General features: G+C 42.1%; 1 protein-coding gene across 1 annotated transcript in view; it reads right to left on the bottom strand.

Annotated features, from left to right (window-relative positions):
* CYYR1 (cysteine and tyrosine rich 1) overlaps positions 1–18,398 on the bottom strand; it is a 29,619-nt gene extending 11,221 nt beyond the window's left edge. The window contains exon 1 of the mRNA XM_064703300.1: positions 18,299–18,398. The gene's annotated coding sequence lies outside the window, so the exon portion shown is untranslated. The remainder of the gene's footprint in view (positions 1–18,298) is intronic.
* Between the last annotated feature and the right edge of the window lie 7,493 nt (positions 18,399–25,891).

The raw sequence follows: 25,891 nt of genomic DNA, 5'->3' as shown, positions 1-25,891 counted from the left end.
TCAGTAATCCCACTGTCTTCACAATATTCATTACCATGTTACTGCAAGAAAGATGTGCCATTCTCAGACTTTGCTCAGCTCATCTCTTTCATCTCATCATCTTTCCTAATTCCAGTTCTTTATTAATTCCCCAATTAATTTATTGCCAACTCTCTGTATTTATGATTTCTTGGCACTGCACCTCTAGAATAATATTAGTAACAATGCATGCAATACACTTTGAAAAACTACTGCTAATATTAATAAATGCCCTTTAATTTCTCACTCTTCAAGGCATTTGAAAAGAAGCATTGTGCCAGTGTCAAATTGCAACAAAGCTGATAACTGTTTTTTTAAAACTCACTCTCTGAGATAAAATAAAACAAAAAAATCAATGATCTTTCATACTCTGATCCACATATTCTTGTTTGGGAAAAATACTCTTTGGACTCTTAATCAGACTCAGTGTGATTCAGAGGGAGGCAGTGTTGGACTATTTATCCAATTTGGTTGGCAAACCCCTTGGTTACTTGGACTAATAACAACTGCAGCAGCACTGCTCAACTTTCACCCCTCTAAGAATCAAAGCACAAGAGAAGTCAGGATGACAAAGTGGGCTTCCAAAAAGTTATTAAGCCCCAGTTATAGATCACTTTTGGCAGCTGGGTTACTGAGTCTAGACACCTAGGAGAATCACAGGGTAATGGTATTTCTAGTAATTCTTAACATATCCTTTCTAACACTGATTTTAATTATAGTAGCTTCTACAAACTCCATGAGCTCAATGCAGGTGCCTAAGTCACTATTCTGACTTCTGGACATCTTAACAGTTAGATCCTGAAATCTCTGACCTATTGACAGTCAAACCTGCATTGTTTTACCCAGGAGTGTATCTTAGATGGTATTTGTGAAAAATGCATATTTTATGATTTGCTTTTTGCAAATATTAAAATGAATATTATATGAGTTATGTTAGAAAGTTATGCTGTATTAATTTTTTAAGTAATGTGTTGACTATAGTTTTAGGTTATAACATAAAGTTGAAATAGAAACTATGCTATGTAGGATACTTTTTTTAAAAAAAGGACTCGCAGCAAGATAGCAGCCACAGGACACCTAAATCTTTCAGAGAAAGAGAATTTATTGCCCCATTCTCAGGAGAAACGAACTTCTTCCCGCCTCACTTAGCCCTGAAGACCCCAGTTAGGACTATGAGGAAGAAGTTGACACAGACCAGACAGAATCCTGTGTTTGAATGGAATTCATGCATCATGTATGAGGTGTATGAATATGCAACAAGCTGTTGTTTTTAAGGGTTAATCCTCTGTTAACGGGTGTCCTTTTTCAGGCTTGTGCTGCTCAGAAAAAGGTACCCGGACTGTCTGTAACTCTTTGTCTCTATTGTCTCATATTGTCCTAATCCAAATTGTCCAAATTATTATTACTCTAATTATATTGCTATTTTTATAACCATTTTATTCCTATTAAACATTTAAAATTTTAAAAACAAGTGACTGGCGTTGTTCACAGTACTTTTGCCCATCCTGAAGCCAAATCTGTAGAGTCACAGTTGCCAGAAAGAATGATAGTTCAGCACCTTTTGGTGTATCTGCTGCCTGCCTAATGCCTGTAACAAATCCCCAAAACAGCCACACATGACATGATTTTGGTGTTCCAGGGAACATTCTGCACAAAGACACAGTGAGACAGTGGTCAGCGAGACAACTGCGCAGACAGTAAGGGAAAGGGTCAAGAGATGGAGCTTTTAACACTTTCACCGAGGCAGGGTGCAAATGGCACACAGATTAACTGATTTTTTAAAAAGGAAGGACTGCAATTGCTGTAATAAAAAGTAGCAATTCCTCACGATTTCCAGGTCAATGCATTATACAAGAGAAGTCAACGCTAGACATGGAAACCAACAGAGAACTCTGCCATGCTTCAAGGCATTTTCAGAGATGCCCTTCATTATCTTGCTGTTTCAACAAGCAAGCTATCTTGTCTTTATTGTTTCACAGCTCTCTATCCATTCCAATCAACTTCAGTAGCAAAGTTTTGCATTACAAAGGCTGGTCCTTCTTGTATTTCCTTTTCTTCACATAAAACCAAATCCTTCACAGCCTTGTGCCATCCAGCCACTACTGCAAGCATTGCAGCATGAGCTGTTGGTGCAGATGACGCCACAGAATTTTTGTCTTTTCCTTTTATATATTCTCTGTATTCTTTACACATGTATTTGTAGCTCTGTAGTCTATCATTGTATCTGTGGCTAGTTTTCCCAGTACTTTTCCCCACCTTTTCCCTAGGCAGAAAGACAAAACATATTTCAGAGCTCCAAGCCCCAGGGGGTACAAGGCTCCATATCCTAGCTTGGTTCTTTTTGGGAACTAAGGCTGAAAACCAGCTCTTCAAGACACATTTTCACAAAAAAAAATTTGGTTTCCATCTGAGGGGGGAGGATTCAGAGAAGGTTGCACTGCAGGAAATTGCATTAGCTCTTATGTCTTTAATTGGTGATTTCTGTCAATTATGCTAATTTACTAAGCTTACAAAACTGTATTCACCCCATGTGGGGCGTGGCATTTTGTCAAAACTTCCATATCTGCCCCTGGAGGCCTCTAATAAAGACCAACCTTTCTATCACCTCCTATATAACAAAGTGTATTGTTTTATTTCTAGGTTCGTTAAGTCATCACTGGCAGAGCTGAGAGTTAACCATCCTCTGCTGCCATATTTCCTTCACCTGGAACATCTTTGTTTTACTGGTTCCTTAGCAAATTAAATGGTAGTTTGCAGAAAACCCTACAGTTCCTAACATGATAATCATACCTATTTATTGCAGTTTCTGGGAAAAAAAAAAAAAGGCAGCAGCACTCTTCTCTCTGTTTCATTTAGGGGGCAGAGTGAAAAATTTTAGACTTTACTCATCTGTTTATTTAGAGCTGGGACCTAATCCCCAGACAGGGCATCCTCCAGGCATTTCACAGAAGTGCCTGTGTTAGCACAGCAGAAGCCAGGCGGCTCAAAGCACAGTGAAGCCTTACGCTTTTAGCTTTTATATTTTTCAGATGCTGTACTACATTAGTGTCTAACTCTGAACTTCATACAGTGTGTTAGTTATCACAGATTCAGAGACAGGCATGCAATAGGAACACAGTGAGTCCATGAAGCAACAGCTGAGGTTTATTGCTGGGTGTTCTTTTATAGGCTTCAGATTTCCTGCGCTTAAACATCTGATTGGTTGGAGTCTTAGCACCACCCAGCTCACTGGCCAATGATACGGCTGCGCTCAGGATTCAATGGGATTGGCTGAGGTCCCCTGTTTGAGTTTATTAACATTAATTATCATACCCAGGGGCTTGTTTACTTCTATTCTTTAATGAGCTAGGCTGGTCGAGTTGGTGTCTGTTATGGCCAATTTATCTGTGCAGCTACAAACTGGCTGTAGATGTCACAGTTAGCAAGCTCTCATCGTAGTTTGGTCAGACAAAACAATCCCTCCAGGCCTGAGAACCTGGAAGGATTGTCATCCTTCCAGGTTATCATCAAGGTTATCATCACAGCCTCAGGCTTGAAAAGTATAAACAAAAGTAAACTGGGGAGAGCAAACTGGAGGAATGTGACTTAACGACCTGAAGCTCTAATTGGACAATTAACCCCGGATATGACAACAGACCAAACTTGTATCTGCCTGAAAATCCCGTGACTGTTGTCCATCTTGGATGTGGGTTGTGGGAATCCTTAAAATTAGAGATAAAATTGTATTTTAAGGCTTACAAGCAGGTATTGTATTCAAAATAAGCAAGCATTGCTTTAACCAAAGGTATGTGTACTTATAGTGGTTGGATAAATCTACTGTCAGCATGCTTTTGCTTTGTGTGATTGGTTAAAAACTTTTAAAGTGAGTTGTAACATGGAGTTCTAGCTGCTGCTGAGGATGTGAGCTGCTGTCATCTTCCCACTGTCCCAACCATGTAATGAGACTGATGCTTGAAAATAAACCAGCTCGAGACGTGTTCCACAGCAGTCCCGTCCTGTTTGTGATTTTGCATATACTGTCACAAGACATATTTTGTGAAAAATCCTTTCATTAGGATCTTTTCTCCTGAGAAGCTGAGAAGCTTCAGCTTCTCCATGTTTTGCTGCTTTGGAATGTGATTTGGAGAACTGTTTACCCAGCATGTGAATTGTTTTTACTTGATGACCAGTGACAGCCACCTGTGTCAAGGCTGTGAGCAGTCACAAGATTTTATCATTCCTTTCCATTCCTTTTCTTTGCTAGCTTTCTGATGAAATCTCTTCTTCTATATTTTTAGTGTAGTTTTAGTACATAATTTTCTTGTAATATAATAAATATCATAAAATAATAAATCAGCCTTCTGAAACATGGAGTCAAGATTCTCATCTCTTCCCTCATCCTGGGATCCCTGCGAACACCACCACATTATTATTCTATATACACCTATATCATAGCCTCTGAGAGGCTCCTGCACTGCCCACATCACTGGAAAAGCATTCAAGGAGCACAACCAAACTCGAGGCTTTAGCTCATCTTGCACCTTCTGCAAAGCCCAGCAATGTTCCTGTTCATTTTAATGGAATGTTGTGTGGAGACCAGCATGGTGAGGGAGGGAACAAAGGGACCCACCTGCTGAAGTAGTGTCAGGGCTGTTTCCAGTGCCCTGGTGGCAACACCTGCAACTGGAAAACAGCTTTGATTTCAAGGAGCCAAGCCATTTCCAACTCTACAAAGCTAAACACACATTGAGCTTTGCAGGAACTGGAATTCATGGTCTTTTCCCAACTCTTAGCGTTATTTCAGTTGGACTCTTTTATTGACATTTTAATGAGTGATAAATCACTCCTGAAGCAGAAGCTTATTGAATTTTCTTCTTTTTTTTTAAAGTTATTGCAGAATGAGGGAAGACAGAGGAGAGAATTTTGCCCTTTAATGTAACAAAGGAGAGGAAAATTGTAACCAAAAATCCTTTTCACAACAAGGTGAAAATAACATTGAATAAAACATAGTAATAAAATATCTGAATACAAACAAATAACACTACCTTAAGAACCAGAAAAAATGCCTTTTGACCGTTTCATAAATCTGACTCTGAGAATATTAACTTCTTCTCAAAAATACATTAAATAAATACACTTATTAAATTTCAGCTCAGATTAGAAGATTTTACTGCTTTTAGAATTCTATGTGTTGGACAAATGAAAATTATTTAGGGGCTTTTTGACATTGAATAATCTGGAGTGGTTCTAGGATGATCTGGCAGAAAAAGTGTGAATTAGGACATTAAAAACCTAACATCATAAATTATTTTATTCCATGTTAAAATCATAAAATATGTGCATTGCTTGAGCAACAACGCAGTAGCTTTTTAAATCTGCAGTGCTAGCTAGAAACGTACATTTTGAGTCTAAATAAATCTATCTGAGCTTTGAATTACCCAGCAAAGGGATTTTTCCCTCATATCTTCATATGAAAATAATGAGACACTGAGAGTTTAATTTTAGAAATTCTAAAGCAGATTAAATGAAAAAATGGTTTTCATCTTTTTCTAATGTACTTTAATACTCAAATCTTACCCCTGTGAAAGCAATAAAAGAGCCTCTCCTTCATTTTTTTCTTTCTGTCAGATTTACAGCACCAATTCTATTTTTTTTCCCCATTCTCTCTTCCCAGGTGCTGTGTCAGAGCTCATAAGGGGCACAAAAACCCACTGAGACTAAGCCAGAGGACATTCTGATTCTAAATCACCATTTGCAAAAACCTACAATGAACTTGAGAGTATTAGCATAAGTCTTTGCAGGATTCAAACCTTATTACGAAGCATAAGCAAATTATGGTTTTTAGTGGTTTGGAATATCCTCATTAAACTTGCATGAAATGCCATTTACAAATGGAAAAGGTGTTAAGTGCTTTGGATATATGAATCATTTTATGCTTCTGTAGAAGAGGACTATGAGTCAGAAAACTAAAAAAACTGAAAATTAAACTATAGTTAGAGAAACATGCTGTGGCTCCTGCAGGTTCCATAAAATGATGGAAGTTGCTTTATCTGGATGCAGCTATGCTGAGGATGCAGAAGTCACCATATGGTACAGACATGCACACACACATTAAGTAATGTTGAGCTAGGCTTGACCTCCTCCACCTCAGCAATTACTGGGGCCTGGAGAAGAGCCAGTTACTGATGAGTCAGCAAAAACTTCCCTTGCAAATCCATGGAATCCTGGCTCAGCTACCTGCGTGGCCCAGGTGGGGGACAGAGAAACCCCATGCAGTGGGGTAACGCAAACAGAGGATGCAGTCCCTTCCTCCCCTTTCCCAGGAGATGGGACATTTCTTATTCCTGCAGAGCTGTGCAGAAGAGACACCCCCTGCACCCTGGCTCCTTCCTCACAGTTTTGGTGACATGTTACCTTGCTTTTTATGCTGATGAGATAAAGCAAAAAAGAAACACTTTGCTCCCTCCTCGTTGAAGCACAAGGAAGCTTGGCAGAAGGCTCTTATCATATCTGAGAGTAGTTAAACACAACCAGGAACACCAAAGTGCAACCAACCTTCATCTGCCCTTTGCCATCCCGTGTGCTGTAGTAAGTCCACGCACTTTACCAGAGCTGGTGTTTTTCATGGGAAGAAACAATAGGATCCACAAGCCAGAAGACCTGCCTATCCTATTTCCTGGATCCTATCCATGAAAATATCTCTGGTAGCAAAATCAGATGGAGTGACAATCTGAGCTATTTTGACCGAATGATCTATAAACACAACATTATGTGAAGTTTCCCTTGAGGTAAATCCTGCTGTTATGTCACAACCTGTTACTAATCTAAACTTGACACCATTTTGTGTTGCTGAGTTCTGTTCAGACATGGCTTATAGGAAATGCCATGATCACATACAGCTGGTTAAAAAGTAAAAGGCAGCTGTAAGCAGCAAGTTCTCAGGCTTTTCTCTTAAACAGTAAATACCGTGTCCTTGATTGAGTGATGAGAAAAATATGGTGAAAAACATGGAGTCCTTGAAAGGGTGTTCAATAACAAGTCAACAGCAGGATGAGAAAAACAAGTATTAGCCTCAACAAGAAACCACAGATATTGACAACAGAGGAGGGGTTGGTGTGTAATCTGTAGGCAATGATGAGCTCAGGTTTTGCAATATGTATGAGCTTGATTAACACTACTATAAAAGTGTGTAAGCTGGATCAATAAATTGGAGTTCGATGCTCATCAATCGGATGGTCGTCTCCCTTCACTTCCTCAATTTTGCAACACAATGAAGGAGGTGACTGAATGCCATTACATGGCTTGCAAGATATTCAAAACATCAAAAGCACCCACAACCACTAAACAACATATTAATACGGTTTTCATTACGATATTTGCTCAAGATGTCAAAATTTTCCCCCAAGGATCACAGTCCATTACAGTCACTTCAGAAAAATGTACAACTGTTGGAAAGAGCAGACAGGTTGGTCAACAGCACAGTCAAGTAACACAAAGAAATTTTTACCCAAGAAAACAGGCAATTATTTTTCTTCTATATATTGCAAACCACATAGTCCACTGACTAAACGAGAGTTATACTTTTGAATCAATAAATATACTTAAATGTACACAGTTAACTAATACAGTGAATGTGATGAGTTGGAAGGGATCCATCAGGATCATCAAGTCCAACTCCTGGCTCTGCACAGGACACCCCAAGAATCACATGTGATACACACAATGGATGTCTACTCTGCCATATGACAGCTCCCCAAAACAAACCCAGTCCACAATCCATCACTTAGAGAAGAGATGAAAAAAGTTGTTTCACAATTTCATATCAAAATGATGGGTCAATTTAAAAAATATCACAAGAATTAGCAGACATGTAGAAAAAGCTTGTGAAAGAAAAGATTCTTTATGATCACAAAAATATGGCTCTGGAAGAGCTTTCCAGCAGATGCAGCAGGTGTCAGCTACTGAGAACTGTGAACATTGAGCTTGGCACACTTATGGGCTGCCTGTGATGGTGGGAGCCTGGTTGCACTGACCTAGCAGTGCAAGGCAAGCAAAAGCCCTGCATTCAGAGCTAAGCTGCAGTAGGTATGAAAAAAAATACACAGACATCAAAAGGACTCTCTGAGTCAGTGCTAAGTCACCAAAGCTCTGGGTGTGGGGAAAGGAAACAAAGAGCTTCTAGTAGAGAAAAGAAAGGACTATGCAGTCAAGGCAGGAGAGATGTAAGGTGTGTAACAAGTAGCAGAAGCATGGTAGTTTTGCAGAAGAAATTGTTATACACGTGCTTGTCTTAGAGAAACAAAGCTGATGTTGCTCTTTAGGGAATCAACCATGTATATTATTGGTTACAGTCATCAGAATATTTATACTATTGGCTATCCAGACTCATGCTATTCTAGCCTGATAGTAAAAATATTATAAAAGATATGTACACTTTTAATAAATGTTTCCAGACACACCACATCTGGGGAACTGTGCCTCACGTGTTGCAGCTGGGCTCACAGATTGAGAGAGGGATTAACAGCCTCCATTCCAAACTTCTCTAATTTTTTTTTTTTTCAAAGCAACTGCATTAATCAACTAGTCCCACAGAAAACACACGAACACTCTTAAGCAAATATTTACTCCAGTACAGATATTTTTATCCCATCAGGACCAATGGATATGAGACAGTACCCTTAGAATGGTCTCATGGCATAGGAGTGCATCCTTGGTGTTACCAGAAGCGTGGCACAGATCAGGCAGTCTGAACTGCCAACTCAGCCAGATTAATTGGACGGTACTGTAAATTTTCTGAGGTACGAAGTAGAATTACACTTTCCCACTTTGGGGAAGGCAAGTGGTAAATGAAAGAATAGAGTGATGTGAAACAAAAAGGCAAATGGTACAATAAGGCAAAGAAAGTAAAAAAGGGGAATCTAAGAGTTCTCATCTAAGGTTCTTCAAGTACATTGAATAACCAAAGAGGCTAATATAAGAAAGAATTAATTGAGCCTCTCTGCGGTGAAGATTTCTCCTGTGCTTCTCAGACTTCAAAGTTAGTCACCCTCAAAAGCCAAGCTGAATGCAAACATCCTGATTCAACAAAACACTTCATCACTAAGAGTAGAACGTGTTTAAATGTGGCATGGGGTCTCCAGCACTGCCTTGGCATGCTTTTCTATCCCCTTATCACCTGTTCTATGGTTGCTGTAGCTTTAAGGTTGGTCCAGGGGAAGAAGGGAGCTTTGGGGCTCTTATGCAGGCTTTTTCAAAGCCTCACTCCCCAGGCCTCTGTGATGCAGTGAGAGTGGTGGTTACTTTGCTGCTTAGCTAGTTTGGGGTTTTGTTAACTTAGGCAAGAAGTTGGGGGTTTCTCCCTTTCCCTGGCCTTGGAGACCATGGCAGCAATCGTTCCATTCTTTGGTTTTGTTTTTTTCTCCCTGAACCGTTCGGTCTGCTTTGGTCCACGGCCAGAGGGAACTATCAACTATAACTTTGTTTTGATTTTCTTCTTATATATGTTATCACAGAGGCATTACCAACCTCTCTAACTGGCCCAGTTTTGGCCAGTGGCAAAACTCTGACATCTTCAGAGCCATCATGGATTGCCTCTGCTGGACATGGCAGAAGTGTTCAACATCTTCTCACAGAAGTCTCACCTCTGTGGCCATTCCACTACCAAAAACCAGGCTGTGCAAAACCAATATAAGAGGAAACACTCATTCTAAAGTGATTTTCTCTTAAACTTGTCTCCAAACTGAGACAAGCACTTAAGGGGAACAAGAAAAGCAGGAAAGGAAAAATTGGTGATAGTATGTTGGACCTGGCAGAAGCAGCAGAACACCTTGAGTCTAGTATGTTACATAAGCTGAAATAGAAGGAGCTGGGGAGAGAGGCAAGAATTAACAGGATTTTAGGGAGATGACACAATCACGTCTAATCCTGATGTCAAGCTAATGAGGCTCACTGACATCTCTATAGCAATCAGAGTTTTATGAGCAGTGGTGCCCCACCTCTGTAGGAAAGACATTTTTGTGCTGTTCTTGTGAGCCAGCAAAGGCTTTCTGAAGATAAGGAATGTCCTGTATCTCTCTCAAGGTACCAAATCTATCACCATGACAATGTGAAGAGAGAAAATTAAAAGACATGGACTTTAGTTGGCTCACAGAGTGACATGGCTCCTTTTTACCTATTGAGGGTTTTGTTTCTTTTTCATGACCAATGGGCAGTGTATGTGTTTGTTAAGCAAATGTAAATATCCTGTAAAACTACAAAGGCAACATGTTGCTTTAATAAATAGCCCTATTCAGCCTTCTGGTTTGAGTCTTGGTGCATGTGCTCTGTCACACTCTATAGCAACACACCTCTTGATTGTGTCTCAATTTCCAAGCAATAGCCTCACTGTTTCTCATCCTTTATATGAATAGTTGTCCTGGTTTAGGGCAAATTTGGGGGAAAACCTCTAAAAGGGTTTCTTCTAAAAAGCAAATTCAAGTGGTCCCTCTCCCAGCTGGTTTGGGAAAAAGATTTTCTTGGAGAAAAATGGAAAAAAGTGTTTATTTAACAGGCAAAGCATTCACCAGCATAAAAAATGAACATTAAACAGTAAAACCTCTTGCTGCTCCAAAAGAGATGATGTGGTGGTTTGACCAGGAAGAAGTGGGAATTCTGTGAGGCTGTGGTCAAACCAATGGGTGCTCGGATTTTGATATTGGCACCTGGTGTGGCCAGTGGGGTTTGGACACACCTCTGAGAACACACAGGGGTTAAAAGCAGAGCTTCGGGCCTGGGAGGCTTTCTTGGGACTTCGAGGGAAAGAGGTCGGATTGCCCTCCCCCGTCCAGCAGCTGCTGCTGGGCGGGGGAGAGGCAGCCATGTGGTAGGCCTGGGCCTGGACAGAGATGGGGGTGAGAAGGCCCTTGCGGATGGAAGGGTGGAGGAGCCCCAGGAGACATCGGGCAGCCATTCCCGCCCCAGGAGAGAGAGGGAGGGAGAGCCAGCGAGGACGGAATGTGATAAGAGCTGGCCCAGGAGGAGAAGGGGGGAGTGCGGCGAGGAGGTGCCCGGCCGGAGCAGCAGCGAGTGTGGGAGTTCTGGAGCTCTGGGACAGGCAGAGACTGAAATTTTTAACCCCTTTCTTTCATGATTGGGACCTCGCAAAAATTCTGATCCTCCTCGGAGCTGAATAAGAAGAGAGATAAGAGATGAGATAGCAAGGACCTGGCCCGAGGGAAGTGGAGAAGACTGGCTGAGTGGGGAGAGAGATGATGGGAGTGGCCTTTTGGCTGGACTTTTCTTGTGTGGCCATAGACTGAACCAGTGTTATTCCTGTGACACACAGACTGCACTTAGGGGGAGGCAGTGCCTCAGAACCAGGAGGGTTCAGTGTGGGGACCCCTCGGCCCCAGGGGGTGAGAAAAATTGGGGGGACAGATGTCCCAAAGCAGAGACTGTGCCTTTTTTGGAGTGAGACAAGGCATCCTTAAAAGACAGCCCTAGAAGCAGCTCTGGTCCATGCACAGTGGTGAGAGCACTGGGCATGGAAGGAAGATGTCACAAGCAGCAAAAGGACTTTCCGGGCGGTGCTGAGTGACATGGAAGCACACGAGGTTTCAGCGTGTTTCCAGGGGAAGCCTATGGTGCAAGAAGGACTCCTCCTCTTCATGGACTGAAGTTTGAGTATTCTAAAGGGTGGTGCCAGGCTGGGCAGTTGGTGATTTGGGGGAATGTATCGGATTGGGAAATTTTGGTGGTGGGGAGGAGGAAAGTGCTCTTTGTAAGGTTTTCAATTTTTTTCCCTTATAGTTTTTTTCCTATTTTCTTGTAGTTTAGGTAATAAAGTTTTCTTTATTTTCTTTATTTCTAAGCTGGAGCCTGCTTTGCTTATTCCTGGTCACATCTCACAGCAGACACACGGGAGAGGGTATTCTCATTGGGGGCAGTGGTTCTGTGCTAGGCCTAAACCATGACAGATGACAAACTCAGAAAGGAGATGACTCACTCCTTCTGTGGGCTGTAGCTCAGCTCACTCAGTCTCTTATCAGTCCCTCTGGTGCTGGAAATGCCAAGGCCAGGCCCGTGAGCTGACAGTGCTCTGCTGGGTTGTAATGTCACCATCTGCTTGTACAAGCAGGAGTTGTGATGGTTTATTAACTGATCTCAGAGTGCAAAAACAACACAGAGGGGATTTCAGCATTAATCAAAACAAATGCACCTTTTATTGAGTGCCCACAGCAAATGTGATAGAAGGATTAGAAAGGAGATAAAGCATAGAGAGAGAGAGAGAAAGAGCGGGGGATGTAGCTACCAACGGAGAAACAAAATCCTCATGGTCCGGCCAATAGATCCAGCCTGTCACATCGGGGAGAATCTGAAAGTCTTTGGTTAACTTGGGGGTCTGTTATAGTGCTCCAGGGGAGGGGAACAGGTACAGGACAGTGGAGAATAAGTCCATTGAGAACAAGTACAAACAGTCCAGTTCTGAAACAGGACAAACCAGTCCCAGCAGTGAGCAGGATCCATTGTTTCAGGACTGATTTCTATGGGAAACCATTCTTAGTCCAGTGAACACACCAGCAGGTAACACTTGGCAAACATCCTGCTTCAGCCAGGCCAGTGTCCTGCGTTACAATTTTAAGGGTCTCAGCCTCAGTCCTTGGGAGGTGGCTTCAATCTCTGTCCTTAATTACGGTCGTGAGGCAAATTAGGGAAATTTTGAACTGTCTCTTACATGGGTGTTCAGTGCAGAGCAGGTTTAAACAGTTCCAAGGAAAAGAAAAACCACAGTGCAGGGAACTTCTCTGCCTCAGCTAAAACTAACTAAAAGCAAAGGAGAGCTCTCTCTCACTGGCTGTGCTGCAGACATCACAGTCCAGGAGAAGGATGCAAGGGGAGCAAGTGCAGCTTCTGATAACAAACTGTGCTTCTTCTCTCCCTCCCTTGGCTCTCGGAACCATGCAGAACTTATTTTGGGGCTAAACAGACAAAAGTGCAAAATTTATTTCTGGGCAGACAAATGGGCATGTGAGCATCATGAAGTCACACTAGGATGATACTGAACATTCCAAATGGACTGGAAGTTTGGGACAGGCCCAGTTTAGGATAGGACAGCAATGTGGGGGTGATAGGAGTCAGTTCCAGACAGCTGGCACAAGAGCATGCAGAATGCAATGTTTTCATCACCTGGCACACATATATTCCCACCACAGAATGAGATCACATTATGGAAAGCCACTATATTTTGGCCACATGACAAAGACACATCCAGGCACAGACTGAAAAAGGATTGATGGAGAATTAGAACATCAGCTGAATAATGTGTCAGCTGTATTAATTAGCAAATAAGTCACTCACATATATGAGGAATAATAACCGTTCCACAAGAGCAAAGTACCACCAGGAACACTAAAAAAAAAAAAAAAAGACTTCAAAAGGATGGAGAAGAATGGAGGAAATCAAAACATTGCTGTGTATAATGAATAAACTAGAGAAAACAGGGAAAACTATGAAGGTGTTTCATCACACAGTTCGATTTTTAAACTTCTTGGACAACTGGATTGAATGGACAGCCTACACTCTGAGTGGCTTTTTTTGCAGTTTTTCTATTACATACTTCAGCTACATTTGTCTGTCTGAACAAAAAAACCCCCATGATTTATCAGTCATGGAAAGGCATTTTTACTTGTTTCCAAAGGCACCCTCTCATCTACAGCACTGAATAGAAGGTAAAGTCGATACAAAACCCATAGAGAAAGAGAATACAATGACTGGTGTAGATGGAGTAATGGAATAATTCAATGGATGTATTTCCTGTCATAAAAAGGGTCTTGCACATTTCTTATGACTTGCCAGCTTATGAGTAAGGAAGTATGTGATCTTCCAGCTACTTAATTGTTGTAATGTTTCCATGGTTGAGTTTTGCTTAGGAGTTATTTAATAATCCTTTTTTTCACATTCTATTTCTACCCTCCTTTATCACATAGATGATTAAAAAGAAAGAGATTTACTGTTTCTCTTTTTCTGATCAGAAAACTGATTTGGATAAAGTAACATACATGCCTTCATGTTTTCTAAGCCCTAAATTTCAAACAACAAACATCTGTTTAGAAAGTGAAGGTTATGCTAGACTTATTACCAGATTATATGTGGTCTGAAGAAAAACCCTGTTGTAAACAACAACTTCTGAGATGCAGAGAAACAGATAAATGAAATCCTTCCATTTCAAAAGAGCAATTTAATGAAGTTCTTTTTCCTATTTTTCTCCCTTCAAAAACAAGGTTCAGGAGATTTCAGAGGAAAAGTTTTTCATTAGTAATGAGCATCTTAGCAGAAAGCTCATAGATTTAAAGCACAGAGGTCCTTTGTTCCTATTTAATTGTCAAAGGAAACAACCATGTTTTAGTTTTGCTTTTTCCTCATTTATTAATTGCACAGAGAGCTGTTTCATTTAGCGTATTTAATTCCTCACAGAATCAAATTCAACAAAATCAAAATGTAAATCCTGCTCGAACTGTGACAGCTCAGACTACTGGCAAGCAGTTAAGTCTGAGTTTAAATTCATATCCAACACAGAAGTCATGATCACAAAATCTGCTTTTCCTAGCCTTATAGCTGTGCTGGATTTCCACAGAGGAACACCAAGGCTGCATTTTGGATTGCCTTTTGACTGGCATTCTGCACTGGGCTCGTGCTCAGCCTCAGTGGACACGGGCACAGAAAGAGATGATCTCTCTCCCAGATTGCTAAAAAGCTTCACCTCTTTAATTAATCAACACCACACACGTGAGACAATATTCACAATAAGAAAACAGCTTCTTCTTTCTTCTCAGAGGAAAAAAAGTTGTTTTGGATCCTCAGCTGGCTTGAGAGAATGTAAGTCTATGAAAGCTGACAATTATTAACCCAGATATTTGCCAGACAAGGATCTCCTTTAGAGAGTTTCAAAATAATTTCTCCTCTCCAGAGCATTCAAATGACCCTAACTGTACTTTGTCCATGTAAAACTGTGGTAAATCAGAGAAGACAATTTCTCCAACTCCTACAGCACTGTACCAAGCAGATAACCAGGCTGCAACCCAGCACAGGCTGAACGAAGGAGAAGCATGAGGAGCAGTGCAGATGGGCTGTGATGGGCTGACCATTGCCACATTCCCCACTCCCTGTGCCACTCTGAGTGGGGAAGAAGAGGAGCTGGGGATGGAGGAGGGAAACTGAGCCTGGGACAAAGCCTGAGGGAGGAGGGGAGGAAAGGAGAAAGTTTTCAAAATGAGATTACATGCTTGAAGAAGACATGTCCTGACCTGCTTTTAGGAAAAAAAATAAATCTGTGACTTCATCATGCACAATATTGGGTCAAAGGAATACAACAACTGCTGACTGATCTTCAAGTCTATGCATTGGAGTGTTTAGCCATAAAAAATCAGAATTATCAAATGTCTTCTTCAAGATGTGTTGTGGTAAACAGCACTTGCAAGAGCCTCCTCTAGTATTCAAATCCACCCAGATATACACAAACCCTTCCAAATGTGTCAGAGCCACTCACACTCAGCTCTAATTCAATACCTATTTATATTTGTTGAAGAAACACACCAAAGACAAGGTGCCAACTTGGTGCTGAAGGCATGGTTTCAGCATTTCAGCAGTCACTCTAAAGAACCCCCCGGTTAAGGCCTTCACAAAGCACAGCTCTGACATCAGGCTAGACAAATGCTAGCTATGCACTCATGAAAGTGAGAGATTGAATCCACTTGTTCTACAGGAGTCCTCCTTCTTATAATGTGCTGTCCTATGCTCTTGTGTCCATCATTCCCAACCACATGTGGTCTGGAACCAGAATGAGAAACTCCTTTGATGCTTGTAAATGGAAAAAACAATTTTGAAATGAAAAAACAGAAAAATAAATCAAAGCAAACATTCACTCGGTAATCAGGAAAAAAAAAATCACTTGTCATTCTATAACATCCATCTTAAATACATGCTTTGTCATTTCCAGATGAATGAAGAATTCTGGTGTTCTACCATAATTTTACTTACTTAAGTCCAGGAAGCATGTGATCTGTTTCAAAAACTGTGGATCAATTCTGTATTAAAATAGCATCACTCTGCCTACTCCTTCAAAGTGCTATAAAATATACTGATGGGAACACTGGAATGTTCCCCAGGTACCATGGCTGAAAAAAAACTTGCATCAGAGGAGTCATTCTAAAAAAATATAAACTGCCACCTTCCCACTCAGTCTTCCCCAAGTACCAGGCAGTCCATATGCCATGTCATTTTTATCCTCTCTGGTTTTAGTCAAGGATATAAACCTGTGATAGATGAGTAATGCAATGATTGACTCTCACAATTAGCAGACAAATATCATGTATATAGGTTAAGAAAAGTTTTATAGATTTATAGTTATGTTTTAGCCCCTAGCGTGGTTATCAAGGGACAGCCGGGTTGGGACATCTGGGAGGGCTGGCTTGTCACCATGGTGATATCTGACCTCCAATCAGGGTCTGAGGAAGAGATCTCCACCACTGGACAGCAAAGAAGGAGTCAATGGACAGAACTTTGGGAGGGGTTAAAGGGTTAAAAGGCAAAGCATCCATTGTGTGGGTGAGCACATGGTGGGAAAATCCCTTGCTCCTGGTGCTGTAATATTTTCTCTATTCAGTCTTCTGTTGTATTTTTGGATAAGGTTTAATAAACTTTTCTAAAATCATTAAAAGTGAGTAGCCATTTCTCACAAACCAAAAATAAGTCACAGACTGCATGCTAAAGGCTAAGGAAGTTTCTAGTGTAAGTGATGCAACAGAAAATAAGATGCCCTATCATGAAGAACCACATTTTATGTTTCATTTAGGTTTGCCCTTGCACATGAATGTACGACTCGTGAGATGTGATGTGAAAAATGCCTATGTTATGATTGGCTTTTCACAAATATTAAAACAAATATTATATGTCTTGTGTTAGAAAGTAATGCTGTATTAATTCTCTTAAGTAGTGGGTTAAATATAGTTTTAAGTTATAACATAATGTTAAAATAGAAACTATGCTATGTAGGATACTTTTTTTCTAAAGGAAGGACTCACAGCAAGATAGCAGCCACAAGACACCTAAATCTTTCAGAGAAAGAGAATTTATTGCCCCATTATCAGAAGAAAAAAACTTCTTCCTGCCTCACTTGGGGTTAAGCTTATGAAGAAGAAGCTGACACTGACCAGACAGAATCCTGTATTTGAATGGAATTTATGCATCATGTATGAGGTGTATGAATATGCAACAGGCTGTTGTTTTTAAGGGTTAATCCTCTGTTAACTCGTGCTGCCCAGAAAAGGAACCCGGACATCTGTAACTCTTTGTTTCTATTGTCTCATATTGTCCTAATTAAAATTGTCCAAATTATTATTACTCTAATTGTATTACCATTTTTATAACCATTTTATTAATTTTTTAAAATTTTAAAAACAAATGATAGGCGTTTTTCACATGTGACTAGTAAAGGCCAGAGTCAGGTCCGTTAGCAGGCAAGCTTCTCTTCTTCCTCACCAATGCAAAGACAAACAGCTGCACTAGAGCCTGTTTTTTAATCAACAGTTTATTTCTGTATTTTTCTCTAGATACAAAATATTTGTAACCACTTTATTTCATCTGCCGTGTTTTTTAAAGCACTGTGAAACATGCAATTCATACAACATTGTTAAAGGGTCAGATTATTCTCACCTAGAATCTGTTCAGTGAATTCCACCAACAGCCAAAACATTATTTAACAAAAACAAACAAGTGAATAAAAGTGAAAATGAAGAAAAAGTACTCAAAGCAATATAAATTTCAAATCCAAGTAATTTGAATTACTACTCAATCACTATCAACTCAGTGTGAGAAACCACTTCAACAAAACATACAAGATTTCTATTGACAGATCTCTTCAGCTCAAGCTTGAAACAAAGTTCTCACTATCTCTAAAGCTTAGCTTCAGAAATTATATTATTTATATTAATATAAATATAATATATTATTATATATTATATAAATATAATATCTTATATATCTATATATAAATATAATATATTAATATTATATGTATTATACACAAACTAAGGACAGAACCCATAATTTTAGCAAGCTTTCTGGTATGTTTCAAAAATTCATGTAACATGAGACCTCAAAGTAATACCAAAGATTGTAACCAGCAAGGAAAAAAACCAAACCAAACTGAAAACAACAAACCCAAACACAGCCTCAGTTTATTGCCAAAACATACTTTTGCCACAGCAAATTTACACTGACTTCATGAACACAGCACACCTTTTTTTCTAAGTGCAAATATACTCACGAAAAGACATTCCCAATGTAGGCATAATATGAACAGCAGTAGGGAGCAGTCCCATCACAGCAGTAAGCCTTGCAGCCATTATCACACTGAGCCAAACAATCTCCTGTTGAATAAAAATAACACTCATGATGTCAAACATCAAAATCTCATACAGCACAGCTTTGAAGAAAAGGCAGTTTAACAGTTTCATACAACCACATCACTGCCCTTGAGGTGTGATCTGACTCTGAAATCCTAATGGCAGCCCATGCCCACTCATTCTGCATTTCAGACTTAGGTGCTTTCCCTATGGGTATTCTATAGCTGGCCATATCAGTTCCCCCTTATACTTAATCCTTTAAAGTGAAAAGGAACATTTTGAAATGCCAAGACACCACAGACCAACTTTTCCATCTCAGCAAGGAGTCCAGAAGAAACCTGAGTCTGGGCTGCCTGTCTTGTTGATCTGGAGGGTGGCAGGAGAGAAGGAAGCTGCCGGAGAACGGGCTATTTCTCCCAGCCTAGGGCTCCCTCATCCCTTGCCATCTGGCAGCAGCTCCCCTCACTGTGCTCCAGCACCAGGGCCAGTGTGGCATGGCAGTGCCTGGCACAGGGGCCAGCAGTGCCCTCTCTGCCCCTCTGAGGGCACTGGAGGCCACAAGTGCTCCCAGCCACAATGCTCTGCTGGATGAGAGCCCTTTACAACTAAGGAACACGGAAAAGCATCTATCTTTTTATTCCTATGAGAAGCTATTTTAACAGTGTCTACCTCTTGTGCTGTCATGACATTTAGTGATTTCAAAGCCCTAAGTCAGGTTACACTGTACTGCCACTGCACTGTAAAAACATTCTTAGGGATCATCGTCCCCACAGTCAAGGCTTCAGCTGCAGCCTGGATAAATTCAGAGGGACTCTGTGCCCCACACACCATCACCCTTGGTGACCTATTTGGTCGCATACTGCAGTGGCAAAGACTCGAAATCAACAATGGCAAACCACGCTTCTGCATTCCCAGTGCACTGTAGCTCCCCTTTCCCAGGCTGCAACTCACCTGAGAGGTTCTAATTCTCCCACTGCCATTACTGCCTTTCATCTGTGCTGACCCTTTTGGTTGGTGTGCTGGGATCCGGGAACCCTTCCTCATCTCAGCTTCTGCCACGCTCCCATTCCTGCCCCAGGCAGGTGAAAAGTTCCCACCTTGCCCTGAGACTGCTTTGCTCACTGACTCATCTCCTTTGCTGCTGACCCATCTCACAGCCTGACTGCCACAGCATTTTAGCAGGTCAGCTCTGAACCTGCTCACACTTGGTCTCGGTTTGAAAATGAGCACCAAGAGGGCTGGAGAGGGCTGTGCAACACAGCACATGGGGCAGCCCAGGCAGACACACCCTAACTTTGTGAGATGACCTCTGGATTACAGAAAAACATGAAAAAAACCATAACAATCTACCCATCATTCTGCCAACCAGCCCTGCCAACAAGTGAATTAAGGCAGCCAGCAGGACACCCATCTCCAGAGGGAGAACAGCAGGCCAGGGGTAGCACAGGCACTTCTGTAGGAAGCAGCAATGCAGGACTGCCACACAGGACACCCCATACCAAGGCTCCGGCAGAGCTGCCATCTCAGGACACCCCATAGCCAGGCTCTGGCAGAGCTGCCATCTCAGGACACCCCATAGCCAGGCTTTGGCACACCCCTGTGCCAGCAGCTCCAGGTTTTTGCAATGTCACCTCTTTTCTGGCACGGGTACTCATGGCTCCAGCTGTGCCATGCCAGGACACTTCCAGGCTCTGCCCTGGTGGGAGAGCACCAAGGTGCCTTCACCCTGCACATCACAGGTCTATCCTGCGTGGGTGGGTTCACAGAATCAGGTGGGAAGGGACCATGGTGGATGATCTGGTCCAACCTGAATCCTCCTACAGCACATGTGGCACGGGATTGCATCCAGACAGTTCCTGAGTATCTCTGTTCAGGGAGACTCCACAACCACTCTGGGCCATCTGTTCCAGATGTGTGGACATCCTCCCAGTAAAGTTCCTCCTCATGATCAGGCGTAACTTTCTGTGCATCAACTTCTGCACGTTTCTCTGTTCGGGACTCCCCAAACCACCGGGCCATCTGCTTCCAGTGGGCACATCCCCCAGTATTAAGTTCTATCATGAAAAAGGTCACTTTCGCCCGTCATCAACTTCTGCACGGCTCCCGCTCCCCTGACACCCCTCGGGCTCCATCCACTCCCATGCCAATTTACGAACTTTACACTGAATAACCTTGGCCGGCCCCAGTCTCACTTCCCGCAGCCGAAGGCTCCCGCCCTGACCCCCGCCCCACCCTCCCTATGCCAATTGAAGGGAAAGGTCACATCTACCCAGGCCGGCCCCCCGCCCGCGCCGCCCATGCCCGCTCCGCCGGAGCCGCCCCGCCCAGGCGGTGGCTGGGCCGCCTAGGGGGGGAGGAGGGAAGGGGAAAAACCCGGGAGGGCTCCTCGTCCCCTGCGACCGCCCCCGGGAGCACGGAGGTCCGGACAGCTTGGCGGGCTGTGCCTCATCCGGCTTCCTGAGGCTGCCTTTGTCCCGCTCGCGCCCCCGTGGGTGGCTCCTGGTGTTGACCGGTGTCACACCGGAGGGATGTGAAAGGCGGCGCCAGTGTTGTTTGCGCTGCTTTGATCATGCGGTGTTCGAGAGGAGCTCTTGCCGTGGTTTAAATCGAGATTGTCTTTAAAGTGGGATTGAAACTCTGGTTGTGTGAAAAACGCCAGTCACTTGTTTTTAAAAATTTAAAAGTTTAATAGTAATAAAATGGTTGTAAAAATAGCAATACAATTAGAGTAATAATAATTGGGACAATTTGGATTAGGACAATATGAGACAACAGAAACAAAGAGTTACTGATGTCCGGGTACCTTTTTCTGGGCAAAATAAGCCCGGAAAAGGACACACGTTACCAAAGGATTAACCCTTAAAAGCAACAGCCTGTTACCTCATACATGATGCATAAATTCCATTCAAATACAAGATTCTGTCTGGTCAGTGTCAACTTCTTCCTCTGAATCCTAACAGCACCTTCAAGGCGGGAAGAAGTCCGTTTCTCCTGATAAGAGAGCAATAAATTATTTTTCTTTGAAAGATTTAGGTGTCCTGTGGCTGCTATCTTGCTGCGAGTCCTTTCTTTAAAAAAAGTATCCTACATAGCATACTTTCTATTTTAACAATTTTTTTTATTACTTAAAACTATATTGAACACAGTACTTCAAAGAATTAATACAGCATTACTTTCTAACACAACACATATAATATTCATTTTAATATTTGCAAAAAGCCCATCATAAAATACATTCATTTTTCCCACAATACAGCAAAATACATACAGTAAATATCTGTGTAGAGCCATATAATATGCACTTTCCACAGGTTGTTTGTGGCCTGGGATCAGAGGCATGGCCTGTTTGTGCCATGGGGCCACAGTGTGTTCCCAAACCTCAGATGGGCTCGGGCTCATCCATACTTCCCAGCAATGAATATGTTCCGTCACCAGGCCAGAACAATGCTCCTAAGTGCACTTCAGGAGTGATTTTTGATAACTATTTAAATGCTGCCAAAACTCACCCCCATGTAAAAATTTCCACAGATCAGGCCCAGGGGCCAAAATATTTGCTTTGTGGTCTCACAAATCATAAGGGTTAGCTCTGACTTTGCATGAAGAACTGCAGGTTGAAGAATGTGCTTTGGAAGGCTGAAATATGCACACAAAAAATGAAAAACATCCACAGGTTTTTTCACTCATAAAAGGTTTCCTGCTGTTGGCTGCTCTGAGGGGAAGGCTGACACAGAAATATACAATGAATGTTCTTTCCCAGACAGACCTGCCCACACTTTTTTCACTCTCACGTCTTTGTTGCAAGCATCCAGCAGCTACTCTAATAGAAAAAGGCTCTCGAAGTAATAGCCAGTGCAGGGCTGCACCACCAAAATCACCTGTCCTTCCCTTCTCCACTGCATTTACCATTGTGTTCTCTGGATCTTGGAGCCTAAAGGCAGGCACAATTGTTTCCACAGAGGGTTTGGAAGAAGCATAGGTAGCAGCACAAGCAGCTCTTGCTGAATTTTAATCCTTATGACTGCCACAGTGCATTCTATTGGTAGGCCTGATGCCTTGGGTCTTAGCTTTCATATTTTTCAGATTGTGTACTGCTTTAGTGTGTAGTTCTGAGCTTCATATTAGGGGATGGTAAGTTCTCTTCATAGTGTAGGTAGACAAAACTATTCCTTCTCTCTGGAGACCAAGGACAAACAATCCAAATCTCAGGCCGAAGAGCAGTTACAAAAGTAGAAATATTCAGCAGCTGGTCCCACAGAAAAAAGTCCTAGAAGAAAATGAGCCAAGCTAGAATTTCCCTTTTTTTGCAGCCTACCAGATGCACAGCCAACAATAAAATAATTTGTTTTCTTTCCCAGCGCTATACATGCTCATGTTCTTTTGGTCTCAAAGAGCCAGGATCCACAACGGAGATCTTATCTTAACTGCTCCCACACTAACACGACAGAAAAACACTTGCCTTTTTCCTGGGCACTGTGAGCACTCATAAAAACAACCACATGATGACGCTGTCCACTTGAAAAGAAAAGAGATTGAAAAAAGGATGTGCACCTCCTCTAGCTCTAATCCATGCCAAGTGCAGATCCAAGTTGAAAACGTTGCTCCTCTCCAATCAGCTATGTCACGACAAAAAGAGTTCGATGATCTTCCCCTTCCAAGTGCAGACTCGTATTTGCACCACACTCCAAAGGCAACACGAACTCCTTTGCACTAATAAATCTTTTCACTCTCACAGCGTCAGTTACAAACTTGAACATATCAGGCAAAAAAGCAGCTCACGAATATGTCAGCTGAAAAAGCTCTTGCCGCCTACAACTTCTACCAAACCCATCCAACTGCATCCATCGAAGAGAAGAACTTCTCAAAGCCCTTCTCGAAAGAAATGGCATACCCTCCTCCTAAACAGTCAGCCTCCAGGGACTGATCCCATACAGAGGTGCCAGAACACTTGTTACTGAGCATTCCCTGCTCGCAGGCCTATATCAGCTGCCTACCAAGACCGAGCATGGAGAGTGCTTACCTTGCCCAAAGTAAGGGCACTGCCAGAATTTCAGAAGACTACCTCTGAGGAATGGAAAGCACATCCTTATTTTGTACTAGAGGATGTACTACATCTATCCCCGTTGGACGGTGTGAGGACCATTGTTCTTCCCTAGGTCTTTTAAATGTTCTGCTGATTAAAATAAAATAAAATAAAATAAAATAAAATAAAATAAAAATCACTACAAAACCACCATGAACATCCCTGAAGATGGAAGGGATAGGCAGTTCCAGACCAGCCACAGGCTGAAATTTCACCTGCATTCACTTTAAAAAAAATTTATTGTGATGTTCCAGTTAAATCTGGTATCTTTTAAGGACATTTGGCACACTTAAGGTTGTTCCTGGCCTGGTGGCCAGAACACCTTAGCTGCAGCCTTGCTCCACACCATTGGGTGTCAACTTAAAACCACCAGTAGCTTTATCCAGGCTGTATTTCAGTCTATTCTTGCTGTGCTTTCCAATAGGGATTTCTTGAAAAGGTGCTGTCCTCTTTTCCCTACTGCTATGAGTATCCTTAAAATTGCAAATGCAGGCAGACATCTAGCAGTCTGGGTTTGTGCATCTTGGAGGAATAAGGAGGCTTGTATGAAATGGGTGCAGAGATTTTATTGTACCTGCAGTAATAGAACAAGTGTGAATGGTTTTAAACTGCAAAAGGACATATTCAGACTAGATATGAGGAAGAAATTTTTTCATTCTGAAGGTGGTGAGGCACTGGATGGCTGGGGCTCTGAGCAATCTGAACTAGTTAAAGGTGTCCCTGCTCATTGCAGGGGGACTGGAACTGGGGGGTTGGGGGATTTTTGAAGAGTCTCTTCCAACCCAAACCATTCTCTGATTTGATCAAACTCACAGTAATGGCAGCAAAAGTCTGGAAATGGCTGCTGGGGAAAAGAGTGTGTTTGGGGCTTTTTTTTTTTTCTTTTTCATTTTTTGGTTTTTTTAAATCCCATATGAGGTTTGTTTTAAACAGACTTAGGTCAGAGGTGGCTTTCCTGAAGTAGAACCAGTAGCGGGGCCAAGACACTGGAGTCTGTTTTAATCCAGATTACTGGGTGGTGGAAAACAGTCTACACGTGAATGTAAAAACCCTTCATGGGTGCCTTGTGCTGTCTGTTCAGAATTCTCTGTACAGAATTCTCTGTGTAGCATTTTAGCACCTTGAGCAGAAAAGTTTGAAGCAGATTTATATCCTTGCTTTGTAGCAGATGGATGCAATGAGAGCATGGATGTACTGTGGGAAAAACAGAGAGGGCAAAGCTGGTGTTTGATTACGGCCCAAATATTGAACACAGGTCCAGATTCCATCCCAAAACCAAATCAAGTTCACCTCTGGTTACATCTGTCTAAAGATACACAGAGGTGAACACGAGGGGTACATGGAGGGGAGGAAGGGTGGCTTTTGGGCCCCTAGGAGAAGCACTGAACTCATCTCCCAGCTCCACCACAAATCTCACCTTGGTCAGAACTCTCAGCCTCGTTACAGATGGGTCCTCAGCTGCAAAAAAGAGACTGTCACAGCAGCATGAAGGCATCTCACAGAGAAGAGGATCTATAGCTCAACAGAACCTCTGTCCTTGAAAAAACCTCAAGTTTGTTTATGTTTATGATAGAGATTTCATGATAATAAATCCCCTGACAGTTGAGGTGGGACGGGTCACAGGACAGAGAGAGAGGCAGGGAGGTATCTCAGGACATGGCATATCTGCATCTGTTTTCGTCAGCATCCCACAGACTCAGGAAGGAAGAGCCTCTAATTACATCTCACTGTTTCTTGTCATGGAAACAGCTGAACCAGGACCCTGAGCAGGCAGGTGAGGCAGTGCATGCTGGGCAGCTGGGTGTGTGTTGGGCTGCTGTCCCTGGTAAGGAGCAGATGGTTGGAAATACTCAAATACATATACAGTTTATTTTTTTTTCTCCCTCTCCTGGGAAAAAAAAGAAAAAAAAATACAACACTTCTCTATTTCTTTGACACTTTGGCTTTCAAGGAAAGCTTAGAAGTGCTCCATAGCAGAATGTAGATCTTCCAGTGCTATCCCTCAAATAGAGGGGACACCCTGAGCACATCTACCTAGAAACAGTGATCAGAAAAAGGAAAAATGAAACAGGAAGATGAAACAGGAAGATCAGTGGATGTATTACCTCAAAATCCCAAGTATTACTGAAAAGCACTAGGTCAGCCTGAGGATGTTTGGAAGCCTTGGAGCAAGGATTCTCCTTGACTTTCTGCTTTCCCTCCCCTTCCTTCTCTTATTCTGTAACATTCAATGGTCTCCATGACTGCCTGGATTTTGTAATAATGATTAATGAGGATATTTGCACTGTGGAAAGGCTGCACACCTTGTCCTTGTGCCTGTTGTCTGAGTCACCAGCCTCCTCCACAACAGGACATTTTTTTCCTGGTCATCTCTTAGAGCTAATGACAGAGAAAACTCTGGGCAAATAGTAAACGACACAGCTGGCTTTGGACA

This window comes from Zonotrichia leucophrys, chromosome 1, assembly GCF_028769735.1.
Source record: "Zonotrichia leucophrys gambelii isolate GWCS_2022_RI chromosome 1, RI_Zleu_2.0, whole genome shotgun sequence".
NCBI lineage: Eukaryota > Metazoa > Chordata > Aves > Passeriformes > Passerellidae > Zonotrichia > Zonotrichia leucophrys.
The sequence above is the reverse complement of the archived record's forward strand: the minus strand, read 5'-3'. Positions and strand labels throughout refer to the sequence as shown.